Source organism: Daphnia pulicaria, chromosome 3, assembly GCF_021234035.1.
Source record: "Daphnia pulicaria isolate SC F1-1A chromosome 3, SC_F0-13Bv2, whole genome shotgun sequence".
NCBI classification, from domain to species: Eukaryota; Metazoa; Arthropoda; class Branchiopoda; order Diplostraca; family Daphniidae; genus Daphnia; species Daphnia pulicaria.
In genome coordinates, this window is record NC_060915.1 from 4054957 (window position 1) to 4078833 (window position 23877).

General features: G+C 37.2%; 45 pseudogenes; all 45 read right to left on the reverse strand.

The window, feature by feature from the left end:
* Nucleotides 1–84: 84 nt before the first annotated feature.
* LOC124334982 lies at nucleotides 85–203 on the reverse strand (annotated as a pseudogene).
* A 412-nt stretch (nucleotides 204–615) lies between these two features.
* LOC124332837 lies at nucleotides 616–734 on the reverse strand (annotated as a pseudogene).
* A 412-nt stretch (nucleotides 735–1146) lies between these two features.
* LOC124332838 lies at nucleotides 1147–1265 on the reverse strand (annotated as a pseudogene).
* Nucleotides 1266–1677: 412 nt separating this feature from the next.
* On the reverse strand, nucleotides 1678–1796 carry LOC124332839 (annotated as a pseudogene).
* Nucleotides 1797–2208: 412 nt separating this feature from the next.
* On the reverse strand, nucleotides 2209–2327 carry LOC124332840 (annotated as a pseudogene).
* A 412-nt stretch (nucleotides 2328–2739) lies between these two features.
* On the reverse strand, nucleotides 2740–2858 carry LOC124332841 (annotated as a pseudogene).
* Nucleotides 2859–3270: 412 nt separating this feature from the next.
* On the reverse strand, nucleotides 3271–3389 carry LOC124332842 (annotated as a pseudogene).
* A 412-nt stretch (nucleotides 3390–3801) lies between these two features.
* LOC124332844 lies at nucleotides 3802–3920 on the reverse strand (annotated as a pseudogene).
* A 413-nt stretch (nucleotides 3921–4333) lies between these two features.
* On the reverse strand, nucleotides 4334–4452 carry LOC124332845 (annotated as a pseudogene).
* Nucleotides 4453–4864: 412 nt separating this feature from the next.
* LOC124332846 lies at nucleotides 4865–4983 on the reverse strand (annotated as a pseudogene).
* A 413-nt stretch (nucleotides 4984–5396) lies between these two features.
* Nucleotides 5397–5515, reverse strand: LOC124332847 (annotated as a pseudogene).
* A 412-nt stretch (nucleotides 5516–5927) lies between these two features.
* Nucleotides 5928–6046, reverse strand: LOC124333627 (annotated as a pseudogene).
* Nucleotides 6047–6459: 413 nt separating this feature from the next.
* On the reverse strand, nucleotides 6460–6578 carry LOC124332848 (annotated as a pseudogene).
* Nucleotides 6579–6990: 412 nt separating this feature from the next.
* LOC124332849 lies at nucleotides 6991–7109 on the reverse strand (annotated as a pseudogene).
* A 411-nt stretch (nucleotides 7110–7520) lies between these two features.
* LOC124334996 lies at nucleotides 7521–7639 on the reverse strand (annotated as a pseudogene).
* A 412-nt stretch (nucleotides 7640–8051) lies between these two features.
* LOC124332850 lies at nucleotides 8052–8170 on the reverse strand (annotated as a pseudogene).
* Nucleotides 8171–8581: 411 nt separating this feature from the next.
* Nucleotides 8582–8700, reverse strand: LOC124334997 (annotated as a pseudogene).
* A 412-nt stretch (nucleotides 8701–9112) lies between these two features.
* LOC124332852 lies at nucleotides 9113–9231 on the reverse strand (annotated as a pseudogene).
* A 411-nt stretch (nucleotides 9232–9642) lies between these two features.
* Nucleotides 9643–9761, reverse strand: LOC124334998 (annotated as a pseudogene).
* Nucleotides 9762–10173: 412 nt separating this feature from the next.
* LOC124332853 lies at nucleotides 10174–10292 on the reverse strand (annotated as a pseudogene).
* A 411-nt stretch (nucleotides 10293–10703) lies between these two features.
* On the reverse strand, nucleotides 10704–10822 carry LOC124334999 (annotated as a pseudogene).
* A 412-nt stretch (nucleotides 10823–11234) lies between these two features.
* LOC124332854 lies at nucleotides 11235–11353 on the reverse strand (annotated as a pseudogene).
* A 412-nt stretch (nucleotides 11354–11765) lies between these two features.
* LOC124332856 lies at nucleotides 11766–11884 on the reverse strand (annotated as a pseudogene).
* A 412-nt stretch (nucleotides 11885–12296) lies between these two features.
* LOC124332857 lies at nucleotides 12297–12415 on the reverse strand (annotated as a pseudogene).
* Nucleotides 12416–12827: 412 nt separating this feature from the next.
* LOC124332858 lies at nucleotides 12828–12946 on the reverse strand (annotated as a pseudogene).
* Nucleotides 12947–13358: 412 nt separating this feature from the next.
* On the reverse strand, nucleotides 13359–13477 carry LOC124332859 (annotated as a pseudogene).
* Nucleotides 13478–13889: 412 nt separating this feature from the next.
* On the reverse strand, nucleotides 13890–14008 carry LOC124332860 (annotated as a pseudogene).
* Nucleotides 14009–14420: 412 nt separating this feature from the next.
* LOC124332861 lies at nucleotides 14421–14539 on the reverse strand (annotated as a pseudogene).
* A 411-nt stretch (nucleotides 14540–14950) lies between these two features.
* Nucleotides 14951–15069, reverse strand: LOC124333909 (annotated as a pseudogene).
* Nucleotides 15070–15480: 411 nt separating this feature from the next.
* On the reverse strand, nucleotides 15481–15599 carry LOC124333910 (annotated as a pseudogene).
* A 411-nt stretch (nucleotides 15600–16010) lies between these two features.
* Nucleotides 16011–16129, reverse strand: LOC124333912 (annotated as a pseudogene).
* Nucleotides 16130–16540: 411 nt separating this feature from the next.
* LOC124332862 lies at nucleotides 16541–16659 on the reverse strand (annotated as a pseudogene).
* A 412-nt stretch (nucleotides 16660–17071) lies between these two features.
* Nucleotides 17072–17190, reverse strand: LOC124333914 (annotated as a pseudogene).
* A 412-nt stretch (nucleotides 17191–17602) lies between these two features.
* On the reverse strand, nucleotides 17603–17721 carry LOC124333915 (annotated as a pseudogene).
* A 412-nt stretch (nucleotides 17722–18133) lies between these two features.
* Nucleotides 18134–18254, reverse strand: LOC124330286 (annotated as a pseudogene).
* A 412-nt stretch (nucleotides 18255–18666) lies between these two features.
* Nucleotides 18667–18785, reverse strand: LOC124333916 (annotated as a pseudogene).
* Nucleotides 18786–19196: 411 nt separating this feature from the next.
* LOC124332863 lies at nucleotides 19197–19315 on the reverse strand (annotated as a pseudogene).
* A 412-nt stretch (nucleotides 19316–19727) lies between these two features.
* On the reverse strand, nucleotides 19728–19846 carry LOC124333917 (annotated as a pseudogene).
* Nucleotides 19847–20258: 412 nt separating this feature from the next.
* On the reverse strand, nucleotides 20259–20377 carry LOC124333919 (annotated as a pseudogene).
* A 412-nt stretch (nucleotides 20378–20789) lies between these two features.
* On the reverse strand, nucleotides 20790–20908 carry LOC124333920 (annotated as a pseudogene).
* Nucleotides 20909–21320: 412 nt separating this feature from the next.
* LOC124333921 lies at nucleotides 21321–21439 on the reverse strand (annotated as a pseudogene).
* A 412-nt stretch (nucleotides 21440–21851) lies between these two features.
* LOC124333922 lies at nucleotides 21852–21970 on the reverse strand (annotated as a pseudogene).
* Nucleotides 21971–22382: 412 nt separating this feature from the next.
* LOC124333923 lies at nucleotides 22383–22501 on the reverse strand (annotated as a pseudogene).
* A 412-nt stretch (nucleotides 22502–22913) lies between these two features.
* LOC124333925 lies at nucleotides 22914–23032 on the reverse strand (annotated as a pseudogene).
* Nucleotides 23033–23444: 412 nt separating this feature from the next.
* Nucleotides 23445–23563, reverse strand: LOC124333926 (annotated as a pseudogene).
* Nucleotides 23564–23877: the final 314 nt, after the last annotated feature.

Consider the following 23877-nt stretch of genomic DNA (forward strand, 5'->3'; position numbering starts at 1 on the left):
TGTTTCATCTACGAAATTGGACTGGTAACCATCGTTATTGAAAAAAAATTTCAAGAAATTTTTTATTGAAAACAAGCTATTCATCGCCAATGACATCCCGTATTCCCAAGCGGTCACCCTTCCAAGTACTAACGGGACTCGACGTAACTTAACTTCTGGGAGCTGACGAGACCAGGTGCGTTCTACGTGATATGGCCGTTGACATTCAAAAATGAAAATTTACCCTCCCAGTCCCAATGGATGAATAGAAAATCACTTCAAAGTGACAGAAATGTTTGTTCTTTGAATTTGGACTGGTAACCATCGCAAATAAAAAGCGCGATCAACTTTGAAAAACTCGCAATGAAATTCATCCAGAATCATTCCTATAGATGAATTGAACCTATCCCTATGTCATTGAAATTTTTGATCTACGAATTTGGACTGGTAACCATTGCGATTAAAAAACGCGATAAAATTTGACAAAATCTCAATGGAATTGATCCAGAATCATTCTTATAGATGCATTGAACCTATCTCTAAGGCATTGAAATGTTTCATCTACGAAATTGGACTGGTAACCATCGTTATTGAAAAAAATTTCAAGAAATTTTTTATTGAAAACAAACTATTCATCGCCAACGACATCCCGTATTCCCAAGCGGTCACCCTTCCAAGTACTAACGGGACTCGACGTAACTTAACTTCTGGGAGCTGACGAGACCAGGTGCGTTCTACGTGATATGGCCGTTGACATTCAAAAATGAAAATTTACCCTCCCATTCCCAATGGATGAATAGAAAATCACTTCAAAGTGACAGAAATGTTTGTTCTTTGAATTTGGACTGGTAACCATCGCAAATAAAAAGCGCGATCAACTTTGAAAAACTCGCAATGAAATTCATCCAGAATCATTCCTATAGATGAATTGAACCTATCCCTATGTCATTGAAATTTTTGATCTACGAATTTGGACTGGTAACCATTGCGATTAAAAAACGCGATAAAATTTGACAAAATCTCAATGGAATTGATCCAGAATCATTCTTATAGATGCATTGAACCTATCTCTAAGGCATTGAAATGTTTCATCTACGAAATTGGACTGGTAACCATCGTTATTGAAAAAAATGTCAAGAAATTTGTTATTGAAAACAAACTATTCATCGCCAACGACATCCCGTATTCCCAAGCGGTCACCCTTCCAAGTACTAACGGGACTCGACGTAACTTAACTTCTGGGAGCTGACGAGACCAGGTGCGTTCTACGTGATATGGCCGTTGACATTCAAAAATGAAAATTTACCCTCCCAGTCCCAATGGATGAATAGAAAATCACTTCAAAGTGACAGAAATGTTTGTTCTTTGAATTTGGACTGGTAACCATCGCAAATAAAAAGCGCGATCAACTTTGAAAAACTCGCAATGAAATTCATCCAGAATCATTCCTATAGATGAATTGAACCTATCCCTATGTCATTGAAATTTTTGATCTACGAATTTGGACTGGTAACCATTGCGATTAAAAAACGCGATAAAATTTGACAAAATCTCAATGGAATTGATCCAGAATCATTCTTATAGATGCATTGAACCTATCTCTAAGGCATTGAAATGTTTCATCTACGAAATTGGACTGGTAACCATCGTTATTGAAAAAAATTTCAAGAAATTTTTTATTGAAAACAAACTATTCATCGCCAACGACATCCCGTATTCCCAAGCGGTCACCCTTCCAAGTACTAACGGGACTCGACGTAACTTAACTTCTGGGAGCTGACGAGACCAGGTGCGTTCTACGTGATATGGCCGTTGACATTCAAAAATGAAAATTTACCCTCCCAGTCCCAATGGATGAATAGAAAATCACTTCAAAGTGACAGAAATGTTTGTTCTTTGAATTTGGACTGGTAACCATCGCAAATAAAAAGCGCGATCAACTTTGAAAAACTCGCAATGAAATTCATCCAGAATCATTCCTATAGATGAATTGAACCTATCCCTATGTCATTGAAATTTTTGATCTACGAATTTGGACTGGTAACCATTGCGATTAAAAAACGCGATAAAATTTGACAAAATCTCAATGGAATTGATCCAGAATCATTCTTATAGATGCATTGAACCTATCTCTAAGGCATTGAAATGTTTCATCTACGAAATTGGACTGGTAACCATCGTTATTGAAAAAAATTTCAAGAAATTTTTTATTGAAAACAAACTATTCATCGCCAACGACATCCCGTATTCCCAAGCGGTCACCCTTCCAAGTACTAACGGGACTCGACGTAACTTAACTTCTGGGAGCTGACGAGACCAGGTGCGTTCTACGTGATATGGCCGTTGACATTCAAAAATGAAAATTTACCCTCCCAGTCCCAATGGATGAATAGAAAATCACTTCAAAGTGACAGAAATGTTTGTTCTTTGAATTTGGACTGGTAACCATCGCAAATAAAAAGCGCGATCAACTTTGAAAAACTCGCAATGAAATTCATCCAGAATCATTCCTATAGATGAATTGAACCTATCCCTATGTCATTGAAATTTTTGATCTACGAATTTGGACTGGTAACCATTGCGATTAAAAAACGCGATAAAATTTGACAAAATCTCAATGGAATTGATCCAGAATCATTCTTATAGATGCATTGAACCTATCTCTAAGGCATTGAAATGTTTCATCTACGAAATTGGACTGGTAACCATCGTTATTGAAAAAAATTTCAAGAAATTTTTTATTGAAAACAAACTATTCATCGCCAACGACATCCCGTATTCCCAAGCGGTCACCCTTCCAAGTACTAACGGGACTCGACGTAACTTAACTTCTGGGAGCTGACGAGACCAGGTGCGTTCTACGTGATATGGCCGTTGACATTCAAAAATGAAAATTTACCCTCCCAGTCCCAATGGATGAATAGAAAATCACTTCAAAGTGACAGAAATGTTTGTTCTTTGAATTTGGACTGGTAACCATCGCAAATAAAAAGCGCGATCAACTTTGAAAAACTCGCAATGAAATTCATCCAGAATCATTCCTATAGATGAATTGAACCTATCCCTATGTCATTGAAATTTTTGATCTACGAATTTGGACTGGTAACCATTGCGATTAAAAAACGCGATAAAATTTGACAAAATCTCAATGGAATTGATCCAGAATCATTCTTATAGATGCATTGAACCTATCTCTAAGGCATTGAAATGTTTCATCTACGAAATTGGACTGGTAACCATCGTTATTGAAAAAAATTTCAAGAAATTTTTTATTGAAAACAAACTATTCATCGCCAACGACATCCCGTATTCCCAAGCGGTCACCCTTCCAAGTACTAACGGGACTCGACGTAACTTAACTTCTGGGAGCTGACGAGACCAGGTGCGTTCTACGTGATATGGCCGTTGACATTCAAAAATGAAAATTTACCCTCCCAGTCCCAATGGATGAATAGAAAATCACTTCAAAGTGACAGAAATGTTTGTTCTTTGAATTTGGACTGGTAACCATCGCAAATAAAAAGCGCGATCAACTTTGAAAAACTCGCAATGAAATTCATCCAGAATCATTCCTATAGATGAATTGAACCTATCCCTATGTCATTGAAATTTTTGATCTACGAATTTGGACTGGTAACCATTGCGATTAAAAAACGCGATAAAATTTGACAAAATCTCAATGGAATTGATCCAGAATCATTCTTATAGATGCATTGAACCTATCTCTAAGGCATTGAAATGTTTCATCTACGAAATTGGACTGGTAACCATCGTTATTGAAAAAAATTTCAAGAAATTTTTTATTGAAAACAAACTATTCATCGCCAACGACATCCCGTATTCCCAAGCGGTCACCCTTCCAAGTACTAACGGGACTCGACGTAACTTAACTTCTGGGAGCTGACGAGACCAGGTGCGTTCTACGTGATATGGCCGTTGACATTCAAAAATGAAAATTTACCCTCCCAGTCCCAATGGATGAATAGAAAATCACTTCAAAGTGACAGAAATGTTTGTTCATTGAATTTGGACTGGTAACCATCGCAAATAAAAAGCGCGATCAACTTTGAAAAACTCGCAATGAAATTCATCCAGAATCATTCCTATAGATGAATTGAACCTATCCCTATGTCATTGAAATTTTTGATCTACGAATTTGGACTGGTAACCATTGCGATTAAAAAACGCGATAAAATTTGACAAAATCTCAATGGAATTGATCCAGAATCATTCTTATAGATGAATTGAACCTATCTCTAAGGCATTGAAATGTTTCATCTACGAAATTGGACTGGTAACCATCGTTATTGAAAAAAAATTTCAAGAAATTTTTTATTGAAAACAAGCTATTCATCGCCAACGACATCCCGTATTCCCAAGCGGTCACCCTTCCAAGTACTAACGGGACTCGACGTAACTTAACTTCTGGGAGCTGACGAGACCAGGTGCGTTCTACGTGATATGGCCGTTGACATTCAAAAATGAAAATTTACCCTCCCAGTCCCAATGGATGAATAGAAAATCACTTCAAAGTGACAGAAATGTTTGTTCTTTGAATTTGGACTGGTAACCATCGCAAATAAAAAGCGCGATCAACTTTGAAAAACTCGCAATGAAATTCATCCAGAATCATTCCTATAGATGAATTGAACCTATCCCTATGTCATTGAAATTTTTGATCTACGAATTTGGACTGGTAACCATTGCGATTAAAAAACGCGATAAAATTTGACAAAATCTCAATGGAATTGATCCAGAATCATTCTTATAGATGCATTGAACCTATCTCTAAGGCATTGAAATGTTTCATCTACGAAATTGGACTGGTAACCATCGTTATTGAAAAAAATTTCAAGAAATTTTTTATTGAAAACAAACTATTCATCGCCAACGACATCCCGTATTCCCAAGCGGTCACCCTTCCAAGTACTAACGGGACTCGACGTAACTTAACTTCTGGGAGCTGACGAGACCAGGTGCGTTCTACGTGATATGGCCGTTGACATTCAAAAATGAAAATTTACCCTCCCAGTCCCAATGGATGAATAGAAAATCACTTCAAAGTGACAGAAATGTTTGTTCATTGAATTTGGACTGGTAACCATCGCGAATAAAAAGCGCGATCAACTTTGAAAAACTCGCAATGAAATTCATCCAGAATCATTCCTATAGATGAATTGAACCTATCCCTATGTCATTGAAATTTTTGATCTACGAATTTGGACTGGTAACCATTGCGATTAAAAAACGCGATAAAATTTGACAAAATCTCAATGGAATTGATCCAGAATCATTCTTATAGATGAATTGAACCTATCTCTGAGGCATTGAAATGTTTCATCTACGAAATTGGACTGGTAACCATCGTTATTGAAAAAAAATTTCAAGAAATTTTTTATTGAAAACAAGCTATTCATCGCCAACGACATCCCGTATTCCCAAGCGGTCACCCTTCCAAGTACTAACGGGACTCGACGTAACTTAACTTCTGGGAGCTGACGAGACCAGGTGCGTTCTACGTGATATGGCCGTTGACATTCAAAAATGAAAATTTACCCTCCCAGTCCCAATGGATGAATAGAAAATCACTTCAAAGTGACAGAAATGTTTGTTCATTGAATTTGGACTGGTAACCATCGCGAATAAAAAGCGCGATCAACTTTGAAAAACTCGCAATGAAATTCATCCAGAATCATTCCTATAGATGAATTGAACCTATCCCTATGTCATTGAAATTTTTGATCTACGAATTTGGACTGGTAACCATTGCGATTAAAAAACGCGATAAAATTTGACAAAATCTCAATGGAATTGATCCAGAATCATTCTTATAGATGCATTGAACCTATCTCTAAGGCATTGAAATGTTTCATCTACGAAATTGGACTGGTAACCATCGTTATTGAAAAAAATTTCAAGAAATTTTTTATTGAAAACAAACTATTCATCGCCAACGACATCCCGTATTCCCAAGCGGTCACCCTTCCAAGTACTAACGGGACTCGACGTAACTTAACTTCTGGGAGCTGACGAGACCAGGTGCGTTCTACGTGATATGGCCATTGACATTCAAAAATGAAAATTTACCCTCCCAGTCCCAATGGATGAATAGAAAATCACTTCAAAGTGACAGAAATGTTTGTTCTTTGAATTTGGACTGGTAACCATCGCAAATAAAAAGCGCGATCAACTTTGAAAAACTCGCAATGAAATTCATCCAGAATCATTCCTATAGATGAATTGAACCTATCCCTATGTCATTGAAATTTTTGATCTACGAATTTGGACTGGTAACCATTGCGATTAAAAAACGCGATAAAATTTGACAAAATCTCAATGGAATTGATCCAGAATCATTCTTATAGATGAATTGAACCTATCTCTGAGGCATTGAAATGTTTCATCTACGAAATTGGACTGGTAACCATCGTTATTGAAAAAAAATTTCAAGAAATTTTTTATTGAAAACAAGCTATTCATCGCCAACGACATCCCGTATTCCCAAGCGGTCACCCTTCCAAGTACTAACGGGACTCGACGTAACTTAACTTCTGGGAGCTGACGAGACCAGGTGCGTTCTACGTGATATGGCCGTTGACATTCAAAAATGAAAATTTACCCTCCCAGTCCCAATGGATGAATAGAAAATCACTTCAAAGTGACAGAAATGTTTGTTCATTGAATTTGGACTGGTAACCATCGCGAATAAAAAGCGCGATCAACTTTGAAAAACTCGCAATGAAATTCATCCAGAATCATTCCTATAGATGAATTGAACCTATCCCTATGTCATTGAAATTTTTGATCTACGAATTTGGACTGGTAACCATTGCGATTAAAAAACGCGATAAAATTTGACAAAATCTCAATGGAATTGATCCAGAATCATTCTTATAGATGCATTGAACCTATCTCTAAGGCATTGAAATGTTTCATCTACGAAATTGGACTGGTAACCATCGTTATTGAAAAAAATTTCAAGAAATTTTTTATTGAAAACAAACTATTCATCGCCAACGACATCCCGTATTCCCAAGCGGTCACCCTTCCAAGTACTAACGGGACTCGACGTAACTTAACTTCTGGGAGCTGACGAGACCAGGTGCGTTCTACGTGATATGGCCGTTGACATTCAAAAATGAAAATTTACCCTCCCAGTCCCAATGGATGAATAGAAAATCACTTCAAAGTGACAGAAATGTTTGTTCTTTGAATTTGGACTGGTAACCATCGCAAATAAAAAGCGCGATCAACTTTGAAAAACTCGCAATGAAATTCATCCAGAATCATTCCTATAGATGAATTGAACCTATCCCTATGTCATTGAAATTTTTGATCTACGAATTTGGACTGGTAACCATCACGATTAATAACGCGATAAAATTTGACAAACTCTCAATGGAATTGATCCAGAATCATTCTTATAGATGAATTGAACCTATCTCTAAGGCATTGAAATGTTTCATCTACGAAATTGGACTGGTAACCATCGTTATTGAAAAAAATTTCAAGAAATTTTTTATTGAAAACAAACTATTCATCGCCAACGACATCCCGTATTCCCAAGCGGTCACCCTTCCATGTACTAACGGGACTCGACGTAACTTAACTTCTGGGAGCTGACGAGACCAGGTGCGTTCTACGTGATATGGCCGTTGACATTCAAAAATGAAAATTTACCCTCCCAGTCCCAATGGATGAATAGAAAATCACTTCAAAGTGACAGAAATGTTTGTTCATTGAATTTGGACTGGTAACCATCGCGAATAAAAAGCGCGATCAACTTTGAAAAACTCGCAATGAAATTCATCCAGAATCATTCCTATAGATGAATTGAACCTATCCCTATGTCATTGAAATTTTTGATCTACGAATTTGGACTGGTAACCATTGCGATTAAAAAACGCGATAAAATTTGACAAAATCTCAATGGAATTGATCCAGAATCATTCTTATAGATGCATTGAACCTATCTCTAAGGCATTGAAATGTTTCATCTACGAAATTGGACTGGTAACCATCGTTATTGAAAAAAATTTCAAGAAATTTTTTATTGAAAACAAACTATTCATCGCCAACGACATCCCGTATTCCCAAGCGGTCACCCTTCCAAGTACTAACGGGACTCGACGTAACTTAACTTCTGGGAGCTGACGAGACCAGGTGCGTTCTACGTGATATGGCCGTTGACATTCAAAAATGAAAATTTACCCTCCCAGTCCCAATGGATGAATAGAAAATCACTTCAAAGTGACAGAAATGTTTGTTCTTTGAATTTGGACTGGTAACCATCGCAAATAAAAAGCGCGATCAACTTTGAAAAACTCGCAATGAAATTCATCCAGAATCATTCCTATAGATGAATTGAACCTATCCCTATGTCATTGAAATTTTTGATCTACGAATTTGGACTGGTAACCATCACGATTAATAACGCGATAAAATTTGACAAACTCTCAATGGAATTGATCCAGAATCATTCTTATAGATGAATTGAACCTATCTCTAAGGCATTGAAATGTTTCATCTACGAAATTGGACTGGTAACCATCGTTATTGAAAAAAATTTCAAGAAATTTTTTATTGAAAACAAACTATTCATCGCCAACGACATCCCGTATTCCCAAGCGGTCACCCTTCCATGTACTAACGGGACTCGACGTAACTTAACTTCTGGGAGCTGACGAGACCAGGTGCGTTCTACGTGATATGGCCGTTGACATTCAAAAATGAAAATTTACCCTCCCAGTCCCAATGGATGAATAGAAAATCACTTCAAAGTGACAGAAATGTTTGTTCATTGAATTTGGACTGGTAACCATCGCGAATAAAAAGCGCGATCAACTTTGAAAAACTCGCAATGAAATTCATCCAGAATCATTCCTATAGATGAATTGAACCTATCCCTATGTCATTGAAATTTTTGATCTACGAATTTGGACTGGTAACCATTGCGATTAAAAAACGCGATAAAATTTGACAAAATCTCAATGGAATTGATCCAGAATCATTCTTATAGATGCATTGAACCTATCTCTAAGGCATTGAAATGTTTCATCTACGAAATTGGACTGGTAACCATCGTTATTGAAAAAAATTTCAAGAAATTTTTTATTGAAAACAAACTATTCATCGCCAACGACATCCCGTATTCCCAAGCGGTCACCCTTCCAAGTACTAACGGGACTCGACGTAACTTAACTTCTGGGAGCTGACGAGACCAGGTGCGTTCTACGTGATATGGCCGTTGACATTCAAAAATGAAAATTTACCCTCCCAGTCCCAATGGATGAATAGAAAATCACTTCAAAGTGACAGAAATGTTTGTTCATTGAATTTGGACTGGTAACCATCGCGAATAAAAAGCGCGATCAACTTTGAAAAACTCGCAATGAAATTCATCCAGAATCATTCCTATAGATGAATTGAACCTATCCCTATGTCATTGAAATTTTTGATCTACGAATTTGGACTGGTAACCATCACGATTAATAACGCGATAAAATTTGACAAACTCTCAATGGAATTGATCCAGAATCATTCTTATAGATGAATTGAACCTATCTCTAAGGCATTGAAATGTTTCATCTACGAAATTGGACTGGTAACCATCGTTATTGAAAAAAATTTCAAGAAATTTTTTATTGAAAACAAACTATTCATCGCCAACGACATCCCGTATTCCCAAGCGGTCACCCTTCCATGTACTAACGGGACTCGACGTAACTTAACTTCTGGGAGCTGACGAGACCAGGTGCGTTCTACGTGATATGGCCGTTGACATTCAAAAATGAAAATTTACCCTCCCAGTCCCAATGGATGAATAGAAAATCACTTCAAAGTGACAGAAATGTTTGTTCATTGAATTTGGACTGGTAACCATCGCGAATAAAAAGCGCGATCAACTTTGAAAAACTCGCAATGAAATTCATCCAGAATCATTCCTATAGATGAATTGAACCTATCCCTATGTCATTGAAATTTTTGATCTACGAATTTGGACTGGTAACCATTGCGATTAAAAAACGCGATAAAATTTGACAAAATCTCAATGGAATTGATCCAGAATCATTCTTATAGATGCATTGAACCTATCTCTAAGGCATTGAAATGTTTCATCTACGAAATTGGACTGGTAACCATCGTTATTGAAAAAAATTTCAAGAAATTTTTTATTGAAAACAAACTATTCATCGCCAACGACATCCCGTATTCCCAAGCGGTCACCCTTCCAAGTACTAACGGGACTCGACGTAACTTAACTTCTGGGAGCTGACGAGACCAGGTGCGTTCTACGTGATATGGCCGTTGACATTCAAAAATGAAAATTTACCCTCCCAGTCCCAATGGATGAATAGAAAATCACTTCAAAGTGACAGAAATGTTTGTTCTTTGAATTTGGACTGGTAACCATTGCAAATAAAAAGCGCGATCAACTTTGAAAAACTCGCAATGAAATTCATCCAGAATCATTCCTATAGATGAATTGAACCTATCCCTATGTCATTGAAATTTTTGATCTACGAATTTGGACTGGTAACCATCACGATTAATAACGCGATAAAATTTGACAAACTCTCAATGGAATTGATCCAGAATCATTCTTATAGATGAATTGAACCTATCTCTAAGGCATTGAAATGTTTCATCTACGAAATTGGACTGGTAACCATCGTTATTGAAAAAAATTTCAAGAAATTTTTTATCGAAAACAAACTATTCATCGCCAACGACATCCCGTATTCCCAAGCGGTCACCCTTCCATGTACTAACGGGACTCGACGTAACTTAACTTCTGGGAGCTGACGAGACCAGGTGCGTTCTACGTGATATGGCCGTTGACATTCAAAAATGAAAATTTACCCTCCCAGTCCCAATGGATGAATAGAAAATCACTTCAAAGTGACAGAAATGTTTGTTCATTGAATTTGGACTGGTAACCATCGCGAATAAAAAGCGCGATCAACTTTGAAAAACTCGCAATGAAATTCATCCAGAATCATTCCTATAGATGAATTGAACCTATCCCTATGTCATTGAAATTTTTGATCTACGAATTTGGACTGGTAACCATTGCGATTAAAAAACGCGATAAAATTTGACAAAATCTCAATGGAATTGATCCAGAATCATTCTTATAGATGCATTGAACCTATCTCTAAGGCATTGAAATGTTTCATCTACGAAATTGGACTGGTAACCATCGTTATTGAAAAAAATTTCAAGAAATTTTTTATTGAAAACAAACTATTCATCGCCAACGACATCCCGTATTCCCAAGCGGTCACCCTTCCAAGTACTAACGGGACTCGACGTAACTTAACTTCTGGGAGCTGACGAGACCAGGTGCGTTCTACGTGATATGGCCGTTGACATTCAAAAATGAAAATTTACCCTCCCAGTCCCAATGGATGAATAGAAAATCACTTCAAAGTGACAGAAATGTTTGTTCTTTGAATTTGGACTGGTAACCATTGCAAATAAAAAGCGCGATCAACTTTGAAAAACTCGCAATGAAATTCATCCAGAATCATTCCTATAGATGAATTGAACCTATCCCTATGTCATTGAAATTTTTGATCTACGAATTTGGACTGGTAACCATTGCGATTAAAAAACGCGATAAAATTTGACAAAATCTCAATGGAATTGATCCAGAATCATTCTTATAGATGCATTGAACCTATCTCTAAGGCATTGAAATGTTTCATCTACGAAATTGGACTGGTAACCATCGTTATTGAAAAAAATTTCAAGAAATTTTTTATTGAACACAAACTATTCATCGCCAACGACATCCCGTATTCCCAAGCGGTCACCCTTCCAAGTACTAACGGGACTCGACGTAACTTAACTTCTGGGAGCTGACGAGACCAGGTGCGTTCTACGTGATATGGCCGTTGACATTCAAAAATGAAAATTTACCCTCCCAGTCCCAATGGATGAATAGAAAATCACTTCAAAGTGACAGAAATGTTTGTTCATTGAATTTGGACTGGTAACCATCGCGAATAAAAAGCGCGATCAACTTTGAAAAACTCGCAATGAAATTCATCCAGAATCATTCCTATAGATGAATTGAACCTATCCCTATGTCATTGAAATTTTTGATCTACGAATTTGGACTGGTAACCATTGCGATTAAAAAACGCGATAAAATTTGACAAAATCTCAATGGAATTGATCCAGAATCATTCTTATAGATGCATTGAACCTATCTCTAAGGCATTGAAATGTTTCATCTACGAAATTGGACTGGTAACCATCGTTATTGAAAAAAATTTCAAGAAATTTTTTATTGAAAACAAACTATTCATCGCCAACGACATCCCGTATTCCCAAGCGGTCACCCTTCCAAGTACTAACGGGACTCGACGTAACTTAACTTCTGGGAGCTGACGAGACCAGGTGCGTTCTACGTGATATGGCCGTTGACATTCAAAAATGAAAATTTACCCTCCCAGTCCCAATGGATGAATAGAAAATCACTTCAAAGTGACAGAAATGTTTGTTCTTTGAATTTGGACTGGTAACCATTGCAAATAAAAAGCGCGATCAACTTTGAAAAACTCGCAATGAAATTCATCCAGAATCATTCCTATAGATGAATTGAACCTATCCCTATGTCATTGAAATTTTTGATCTACGAATTTGGACTGGTAACCATTGCGATTAAAAAACGCGATAAAATTTGACAAAATCTCAATGGAATTGATCCAGAATCATTCTTATAGATGCATTGAACCTATCTCTAAGGCATTGAAATGTTTCATCTACGAAATTGGACTGGTAACCATCGTTATTGAAAAAAATTTCAAGAAATTTTTTATTGAACACAAACTATTCATCGCCAACGACATCCCGTATTCCCAAGCGGTCACCCTTCCAAGTACTAACGGGACTCGACGTAACTTAACTTCTGGGAGCTGACGAGACCAGGTGCGTTCTACGTGATATGGCCGTTGACATTCAAAAATGAAAATTTACCCTCCCAGTCCCAATGGATGAATAGAAAATCACTTCAAAGTGACAGAAATGTTTGTTCATTGAATTTGGACTGGTAACCATCGCGAATAAAAAGCGCGATCAACTTTGAAGCACTCGCAATGAAATTCATCCAGAATCATTCCTATAGATGAATTGAACCTATCCCTATGTCATTGAAATTTTTGATCTACGAATTTGGACTGGTAACCATTGCGATTAAAAAACGCGATAAAATTTGACAAAATCTCAATGGAATTGATCCAGAATCATTCTTATAGATGCATTGAACCTATCTCTAAGGCATTGAAATGTTTCATCTACGAAATTGGACTGGTAACCATCGTTATTGAAAAAAATTTCAAGAAATTTTTTATTGAAAACAAACTATTCATCGCCAACGACATCCCGTATTCCCAAGCGGTCACCCTTCCAAGTACTAACGGGACTCGACGTAACTTAACTTCTGGGAGCTGACGAGACCAGGTGCGTTCTACGTGATATGGCCGTTGACATTCAAAAATGAAAATTTACCCTCCCAGTCCCAATGGATGAATAGAAAATCACTTCAAAGTGACAGAAATGTTTGTTCTTTGAATTTGGACTGGTAACCATCGCAAATAAAAAGCGCGATCAACTTTGAAAAACTCGCAATGAAATTCATCCAGAATCATTCCTATAGATGAATTGAACCTATCCCTATGTCATTGAAATTTTTGATCTACGAATTTGGACTGGTAACCATTGCGATTAAAAAACGCGATAAAATTTGACAAAATCTCAATGGAATTGATCCAGAATCATTCTTATAGATGCATTGAACCTATCTCTAAGGCATTGAAATGTTTCATCTACGAAATTGGACTGGTAACCATCGTTATTGAAAAAAATTTCAAGAAATTTTTTATTGAAAACAAACTATTCATCGCCAACGACATCCCGTATTCCCAAGCGGTCACCCTTCCAAGTACTAACGGGACTCGACGTAACTTAACTTCTGGGAGCTGACGAGACCAGGTGCGTTCTACGTGATATGGCCGTTGACATTCAAAAATGAAAATTTACCCTCCCATTCCCAATGGATGAATAGAAAATCACTTCAAAGTGACAGAAATGTTTGTTCTTTGAATTTGGACTGGTAACCATCGCAAATAAAAAGCGCGATCAACTTTGAAAAACTCGCAATGAAATTCATCCAGAATCATTCCTATAGATGAATTGAACCTATCCCTATGTCATTGAAATTTTTGATCTACGAATTTGGACTGGTAACCATTGCGATTAAAAAACGCGATAAAATTTGACAAAATCTCAATGGAATTGATCCAGAATCATTCTTATAGATGCATTGAACCTATCTCTAAGGCATTGAAATGTTTCATCTACGAAATTGGACTGGTAACCATCGTTATTGAAAAAAATTTCAAGAAATTTTTTATTGAAAACAAACTATTCATCGCCAACGACATCCCGTATTCCCAAGCGGTCACCCTTCCAAGTACTAACGGGACTCGACGTAACTTAACTTCTGGGAGCTGACGAGACCAGGTGCGTTCTACGTGATATGGCCGTTGACATTCAAAAATGAAAATTTACCCTCCCAGTCCCAATGGATGAATAGAAAATCACTTCAAAGTGACAGAAATGTTTGTTCATTGAATTTGGACTGGTAACCATCGCGAATAAAAAGCGCGATCAACTTTGAAAAACTCGCAATGAAATTCATCCAGAATCATTCCTATAGATGAATTGAACCTATCCCTATGTCATTGAAATTTTTGATCTACGAATTTGGACTGGTAACCATCACGATTAATAACGCGATAAAATTTGAAAAACTCTCAATGGAATTGATCCAGAATCATTCTTATAGATGAATTGAACCTATCTCTAAGGCATTGAAATGTTTCATCTACGAAATTGGACTGGTAACCATCGTTATTGAAAAAAATTTCAAGAAATTTTTTATTGAAAACAAACTATTCATCGCCAACGACATCCCGTATTCCCAAGCGGTCACCCTTCCAAGTACTAACGGAACTCGACGTAACTTAACTTCTGGGAGCTGACGAGACCAGGTGCGTTCTACGTGATATGGCCGTTGACATTCAAAAATGAAAATTTACCCTCCCAGTCCCAATGGATGAATAGAAAATCACTTCAAAGTGACAGAAATGTTTGTTCATTGAATTTGGACTGGTAACCATCGCGAATAAAAAGCGCGATCAACTTTGAAAAACTCGCAATGAAATTCATCCAGAATCATTCCTATAGATGAATTAAACCTATCCCTATGTCATTGAAATTTTTGATCTACGAATTTGGACTGGTAACCATCACGATTAATAACGCGATAAAATTTGACAAACTCTCAATGGAATTGATCCAGAATCATTCTTATAGATGAATTGAACCTATCTCTAAGGCATTGAAATGTTTCATCTACGAAATTGGACTGGTAACCATCGTTATTGAAAAAAATTTCAAGAAATTTTTTATTGAAAACAAACTATTCATCGCCAACGACATCCCGTATTCCCAAGCGGTCACCCTTCCAAGTACTAACGGAACTCGACGTAACTTAACTTCTGGGAGCTGACGAGACCAGGTGCGTTCTACGTGATATGGCCGTTGACATTCAAAAATGAAAATTTACCCTCCCAGTCCCAATGGATGAATAGAAAATCACTTCAAAGTGACAGAAATGTTTGTTCATTGAATTTGGACTGGTAACCATCGCGAATAAAAAGCGCGATCAACTTTGAAAAACTCGCAATGAAATTCATCCAGAATCATTCCTATAGATGAATTGAACCTATCCCTATGTCATTGAAATTTTTGATCTACGAATTTGGACTGGTAACCATCACGATTAATAACGCGATAAAATTTGAAAAACTCTCAATGGAATTGATCCAGAATCATTCTTATAGATGAATTGAACCTATCTCTAAGGCATTGAAATGTTTCATCTACGAAATTGGACTGGTAACCATCGTTATTGAAAAAAATTTCAAGAAATTTTTTATTGAAAACAAACTATTCATCGCCAACGACATCCCGTATTCCCAAGCGGTCACCCTTCCAAGTACTAACGGAACTCGACGTAACTTAACTTCTGGGAGCTGACGAGACCAGGTGCGTTCTACGTGATATGGCCGTTGACATTCAAAAATGAAAATTTACCCTCCCAGTCCCAATGGATGAATAGAAAATCACTTCAAAGTGACAGAAATGTTTGTTCATTGAATTTGGACTGGTAACCATCGCGAATAAAAAGCGCGATCAACTTTGAAAAACTCGCAATGAAATTCATCCAGAATCATTCCTATAGATGAATTGAACCTATCCCTATGTCATTGAAATTTTTGATCTACGAATTTGGACTGGTAACCATCACGATTAATAACGCGATAAAATTTGAAAAACTCTCAATGGAATTGATCCAGAATCATTCTTATAGATGAATTGAACCTATCTCTAAGGCATTGAAATGTTTCATCTACGAAATTGGACTGGTAACCATCGTTATTGAAAAAAATTTCAAGAAATTTTTTATTGAAAACAAACTATTCATCGCCAACGACATCCCGTATTCCCAAGCGGTCACCCTTCCAAGTACTAACGGGACTCGACGTAACTTAACTTCTGGGAGCTGACGAGACCAGGTGCGTTCTACGTGATATGGCCGTTGACATTCAAAAATGAAAATTTACCCTCCCAGTCCCAATGGATGAATAGAAAATCACTTCAAAGTGACAGAAATGTTTGTTCATTGAATTTGGACTGGTAACCATCGCGAATAAAAAGCGCGATCAACTTTGAAAAACTCGCAATGAAATTCATCCAGAATCATTCCTATAGATGAATTGAACCTATCCCTATGTCATTGAAATTTTTGATCTACGAATTTGGACTGGTAACCATCACGATTAATAACGCGATAAAATTTGACAAACTCTCAATGGAATTGATCCAGAATCATTCTTATAGATGAATTGAACCTATCTCTAAGGCATTGAAATGTTTCATCTACGAAATTGGACTGGTAACCATCGTGATTGAAAAAAAATGTCAAGAAATTTGTTATTGAAAACAAACTATCCATCGCCAACGACATCCCGTATTCCCAAGCGGTCACCCTTCCAAGTACTAACGGAACTCGACGTAACTTAACTTCTGGGAGCTGACGAGACCAGGTGCGTTCTACGTGATATGGCCGTTGACATTCAAAAATGAAAATTTACCCTCCCAGTCCCAATGGATGAATAGAAAATCACTTCAAAGTGACAGAAATGTTTGTTCATTGAATTTGGACTGGTAACCATCGCGAATAAAAAGCGCGATCAACTTTGAAAAACTCGCAATGAAATTCATCCAGAATCATTCCTATAGATGAATTGAACCTATCCCTATGTCATTGAAATTTTTGATCTACGAATTTGGACTGGTAACCATCACGATTAATAACGCGATAAAATTTGACAAACTCTCAATGGAATTGATCCAGAATCATTCTTATAGATGAATTGAACCTATCTCTAAGGCATTGAAATGTTTCATCTACGAAATTGGACTGGTAACCATCGTGATTGAAAAAAAATGTCAAGAAATTTGTTATTGAAAACAAACTATCCATCGCCAACGACATCCCGTATTCCCAAGCGGTCACCCTTCCAAGTACTAACGGAACTCGACGTAACTTAACTTCTGGGAGCTGACGAGACCAGGTGCGTTCTACGTGATATGGCCGTTGACATTCAAAAATGAAAATTTACCCTCCCAGTCCCAATGGATGAATAGAAAATCACTTCAAAGTGACAGAAATGTTTGTTCATTGAATTTGGACTGGTAACCATCGCGAATAAAAAGCGCGATCAACTTTGAAAAACTCGCAATGAAATTCATCCAGAATCATTCCTATAGATGAATTGAACCTATCCCTATGTCATTGAAATTTTTGATCTACGAATTTGGACTGGTAACCATCACGATTAATAACGCGATAAAATTTGACATACTCTCAATGGAATTGATCCAGAATCATTCTTATAGATGAATTGAACCTATCTCTAAGGCATTGAAATGTTTCATCTACGAAATTGGACTGGTAACCATCGTGATTGAAAAAAAATGTCAAGAAATTTGTTATTGAAAACAAACTATCCATCGCCAACGACATCCCGTATTCCCAAGCGGTCACCCTTCCAAGTACTAACAATGAACTCGACGTAACTTAACTTCTGGGAGCTGACGAGACCAGGTGCGTTCTACGTGATATGGCCGTTGACATTCAAAAATGAAAATTTACCCTCCCAGTCCCAATGGATGAATAGAAAATCACTTCAAAGTGACAGAAATGTTTGTTCATTGAATTTGGACTGGTAACCATCGCGAATAAAAAGCGCGATCAACTTTGAAAAACTCGCAATGAAATTCATCCAGAATCATTCCTATAGATGAATTGAACCTATCCCTATGTCATTGAAATTTTTGATCTACGAATTTGGACTGGTAACCATCACGATTAATAACGCGATAAAATTTGATAAACTCTCAATGGAATTGATCCAGAATCATTCTTATAGATGAATTGAACCTATCTCTAAGGCATTGAAATGTTTCATCTACGAAATTGGACTGGTAACCATCGTGATTGAAAAAAAATGTCAAGAAATTTGTTATTGAAAACAAACTATCCGTCGCCAACGACATCCCGTATTCCCAAGCGGTCACCCTTCCAAGTACTAACGGAACTCGACGTAACTTAACTTCTGGGAGCTGACGAGACCAGGTGCGTTCTACGTGATATGGCCGTTGACATTCACAAATGAAAATTTACCCTCCCAGTCCCAATGGATGAATAGAAAATCACTTCAAAGTGACAGAAATGTTTGTTCATTGAATTTGGACTGGTAACCATCGCGAATAAAAAGCGCGATCAACTTTGAAAAACTCGCAATGAAATTCATCCAGAATCATTCCTATAGATGAATTGAACCTATCCCTATGTCATTGAAATTTTTGATCTACGAATTTGGACTGGTAACCATCACGATTAATAACGCGATAAAATTTGAAAAACTCTCAATGGAATTGATCCAGAATCATTCTTATAGATGAATTGAACCTATCTCTAAGGCATTGAAATGTTTCATCTACGAAATTGGACTGGTAACCATCGTTATTGAAAAAAATTTCAAGAAATTTTTTATTGAAAACAAACTATTCATCGCCAACGACATCCCGTATTCCCAAGCGGTCACCCTTCCAAGTACTAACGGGACTCGACGTAACTTAACTTCTGGGAGCTGACGAGACCAGGTGCGTTCTACGTGATATGGCCGTTGACATTCAAAAATGAAAATTTACCCTCCCAGTCCCAATGGATGAATAGAAAATCACTTCAAAGTGACAGAAATGTTTGTTCATTGAATTTGGACTGGTAACCATCGCGAATAAAAAGCGCGATCAACTTTGAAAAACTCGCAATGAAATTCATCCAGAATCATTCCTATAGATGAATTGAACCTATCCCTATGTCATTGAAATTTTTGATCTACGAATTTGGACTGGTAACCATCACGATTAATAACGCGATAAAATTTGACAAACTCTCAATGGAATTGATCCAGAATCATTCTTATAGATGAATTGAACCTATCTCTAAGGCATTGAAATGTTTCATCTACGAAATTGGACTGGTAACCATCGTGATTGAAAAAAAATGTCAAGAAATTTGTTATTGAAAACAAACTATCCATCGCCAACGACATCCCGTATTCCCAAGCGGTCACCCTTCCAAGTACTAACGGAACTCGACGTAACTTAACTTCTGGGAGCTGACGAGACCAGGTGCGTTCTACGTGATATGGCCGTTGACATTCAAAAATGAAAATTTACCCTCCCAGTCCCAATGGATGAATAGAAAATCACTTCAAAGTGACAGAAATGTTTGTTCATTGAATTTGGACTGGTAACCATCGCGAATAAAAAGCGCGATCAACTTTGAAAAACTCGCAATGAAATTCATCCAGAATCATTCCTATAGATGAATTGAACCTATCCCTATGTCATTGAAATTTTTGATCTACGAATTTGGACTGGTAACCATCACGATTAATAACGCGATAAAATTTGACAAACTCTCAATGGAATTGATCCAGAATCATTCTTATAGATGAATTGAACCTATCTCTAAGGCATTGAAATGTTTCATCTACGAAATTGGACTGGTAACCATCGTGATTGAAAAAAAATGTCAAGAAATTTGTTATTGAAAACAAACTATCCATCGCCAACGACATCCCGTATTCCCAAGCGGTCACCCTTCCAAGTACTAACGGAACTCGACGTAACTTAACTTCTGGGAGCTGACGAGACCAGGTGCGTTCTACGTGATATGGCCGTTGACATTCAAAAATGAAAATTTACCCTCCCAGTCCCAATGGATGAATAGAAAATCACTTCAAAGTGACAGAAATGTTTGTTCATTGAATTTGGACTGGTAACCATCGCGAATAAAAAGCGCGATCAACTTTGAAAAACTCGCAATGAAATTCATCCAGAATCATTCCTATAGATGAATTGAACCTATCCCTATGTCATTGAAATTTTTGATCTACGAATTTGGACTGGTAACCATCACGATTAATAACGCGATAAAATTTGACAAACTCTCAATGGAATTGATCCAGAATCATTCTTATAGATGAATTGAACCTATCTCTAAGGCATTGAAATGTTTCATCTACGAAATTGGACTGGTAACCATCGTGATTGAAAAAAAATGTCAAGAAATTTGTTATTGAAAACAAACTATCCATCGCCAACGACATCCCGTATTCCCAAGCGGTCACCCTTCCAAGTACTAACGGAACTCGACGTAACTTAACTTCTGGGAGCTGACGAGACCAGGTGCGTTCTACGTGATATGGCCGTTGACATTCAAAAATGAAAATTTACCCTCCCAGTCCCAATGGATGAATAGAAAATCACTTCAAAGTGACAGAAATGTTTGTTCATTGAATTTGGACTGGTAACCATCGCGAATAAAAAGCGCGATCAACTTTGAAAAACTCGCAATGAAATTCATCCAGAATCATTCCTATAGATGAATTGAACCTATCCCTATGTCATTGAAATTTTTGATCTACGAATTTGGACTGGTAACCATCACGATTAATAACGCGATAAAATTTGACAAACTCTCAATGGAATTGATCCAGAATCATTCTTATAGATGAATTGAACCTATCTCTAAGGCATTGAAATGTTTCATCTACGAAATTGGACTGGTAACCATCGTGATTGAAAAAAAATGTCAAGAAATTTGTTATTGAAAACAAACTATCCATCGCCAACGACATCCCGTATTCCCAAGCGGTCACCCTTCCAAGTACTAACGGAACTCGACGTAACTTAACTTCTGGGAGCTGACGAGACCAGGTGCGTTCTACGTGATATGGCCGTTGACATTCAAAAATGAAAATTTACCCTCCCAGTCCCAATGGATGAATAGAAAATCACTTCAAAGTGACAGAAATGTTTGTTCATTGAATTTGGACTGGTAACCATCGCGAATAAAAAGCGCGATCAACTTTGAAAAACTCGCAATGAAATTCATCCAGAATCATTCCTATAGATGAATTGAACCTATCCCTATGTCATTGAAATTTTTGATCTACGAATTTGGACTGGTAACCATCACGATTAATAACGCGATAAAATTTGACAAACTCTCAATGGAATTGATCCAGAATCATTCTTATAGATGAATTGAACCTATCTCTAAGGCATTGAAATGTTTCATCTACGAAATTGGACTGGTAACCATCGTGATTGAAAAAAAATGTCAAGAAATTTGTTATTGAAAACAAACTATCCATCGCCAACGACATCCCGTATTCCCAAGCGGTCACCCTTCCAAGTACTAACGGAACTCGACGTAACTTAACTTCTGGGAGCTGACGAGACCAGGTGCGTTCTACGTGATATGGCCGTTGACATTCAAAAATGAAAATTTACCCTCCCAGTCCCAATGGATGAATAGAAAATCACTTCAAAGTGACAGAAATGTTTGTTCATTGAATTTGGACTGGTAACCATCGCGAATAAAAAGCGCGATCAACTTTGAAAAACTCGCAATGAAATTCATCCAGAATCATTCCTATAGATGAATTGAACCTATCCCTATGTCATTGAAATTTTTGATCTACGAATTTGGACTGGTAACCATCACGATTAATAACGCGATAAAATTTGACAAACTCTCAATGGAATTGATCCAGAATCATTCTTATAGATGAATTGAACCTATCTCTAAGGCATTGAAATGTTTCATCTACGAAATTGGACTGGTAACCATCGTGATTGAAAAAAAATGTCAAGAAATTTGTTATTGAAAACAAACTATCCATCGCCAACGACATCCCGTATTCCCAAGCGGTCACCCTTCCAAGTACTAACGGAACTCGACGTAACTTAACTTCTGGGAGCTGACGAGACCAGGTGCGTTCTACGTGATATGGCCGTTGACATTCAAAAATGAAAATTTACCCTCCCAGTCCCAATGGATGAATAGAAAATCACTTCAAAGTGACAGAAATGTTTGTTCATTGAATTTGGACTGGTAACCATCGCGAATAAAAAGCGCGATCAACTTTGAAAAACTCGCAATGAAATTCATCCAGAATCATTCCTATAGATGAATTGAACCTATCCCTATGTCATTGAAATTTTTGATCTACGAATTTGGACTGGTAACCATCACGATTAATAACGCGATAAAATTTGACAAACTCTCAATGGAATTGATCCAGAATCATTCTTATAGATGAATTGAACCTATCTCTAAGGCATTGAAATGTTTCATCTACGAAATTGGACTGGTAACCATCGTGATTGAAAAAAAATGTCAAGAAATTTGTTATTGAAAACAAACTATCCATCGCCAACGACATCCCGTATTCCCAAGCGGTCACCCTTCCAAGTACTAACGGAACTCGACGTAACTTAACTTCTGGGAGCTGACGAGACCAGGTGCGTTCTACGTGATATGGCCGTTGACATTCAAAAATGAAAATTTACCCTCCCAGTCCCAATGGATGAATAGAAAATCACTTCAAAGTGACAGAAATGTTTGTTCATTGAATTTGGACTGGTAACCATCGCGAATAAAAAGCGCGATCAACTTTGAAAAACTCGCAATGAAATTCATCCAGAATCATTCCTATAGATGAATTGAACCTATCCCTATGTCATTGAAATTTTTGATCTACGAATTTGGACTGGTAACCATCACGATTAATAACGCGATAAAATTTGACAAACTCTCAATGGAATTGATCCAGAATCATTCTTATAGATGAATTGAACCTATCTCTAAGGCATTGAAATGTTTCATCTACGAAATTGGACTGGTAACCATCGTGATTGAAAAAAAATGTCAAGAAATTTGTTATTGAAAACAAACTATCCATCGCCAACGACATCCCGTATTCCCAAGCGGTCACCCTTCCAAGTACTAACGGAACTCGACGTAACTTAACTTCTGGGAGCTGACGAGACCAGGTGCGTTCTACGTGATATGGCCGTTGACATTCAAAAATGAAAATTTACCCTCCCAGTCCCAATGGATGAATAGAAAATCACTTCAAAGTGACAGAAATGTTTGTTCATTGAATTTGGACTGGTAACCATCGCGAATAAAAAGCGCGATCAACTTTGAAAAACTCGCAATGAAATTCATCCAGAATCATTCCTATAGATGAATTGAACCTATCCCTATGTCATTGAAATTTTTGATCTACGAATTTGGACTGGTAACCATCACGATTAATAACGCGATAAAATTTGACAAACTCTCAATGGAATTGATCCAGAATCATTCTTATAGATGAATTGAACCTATCT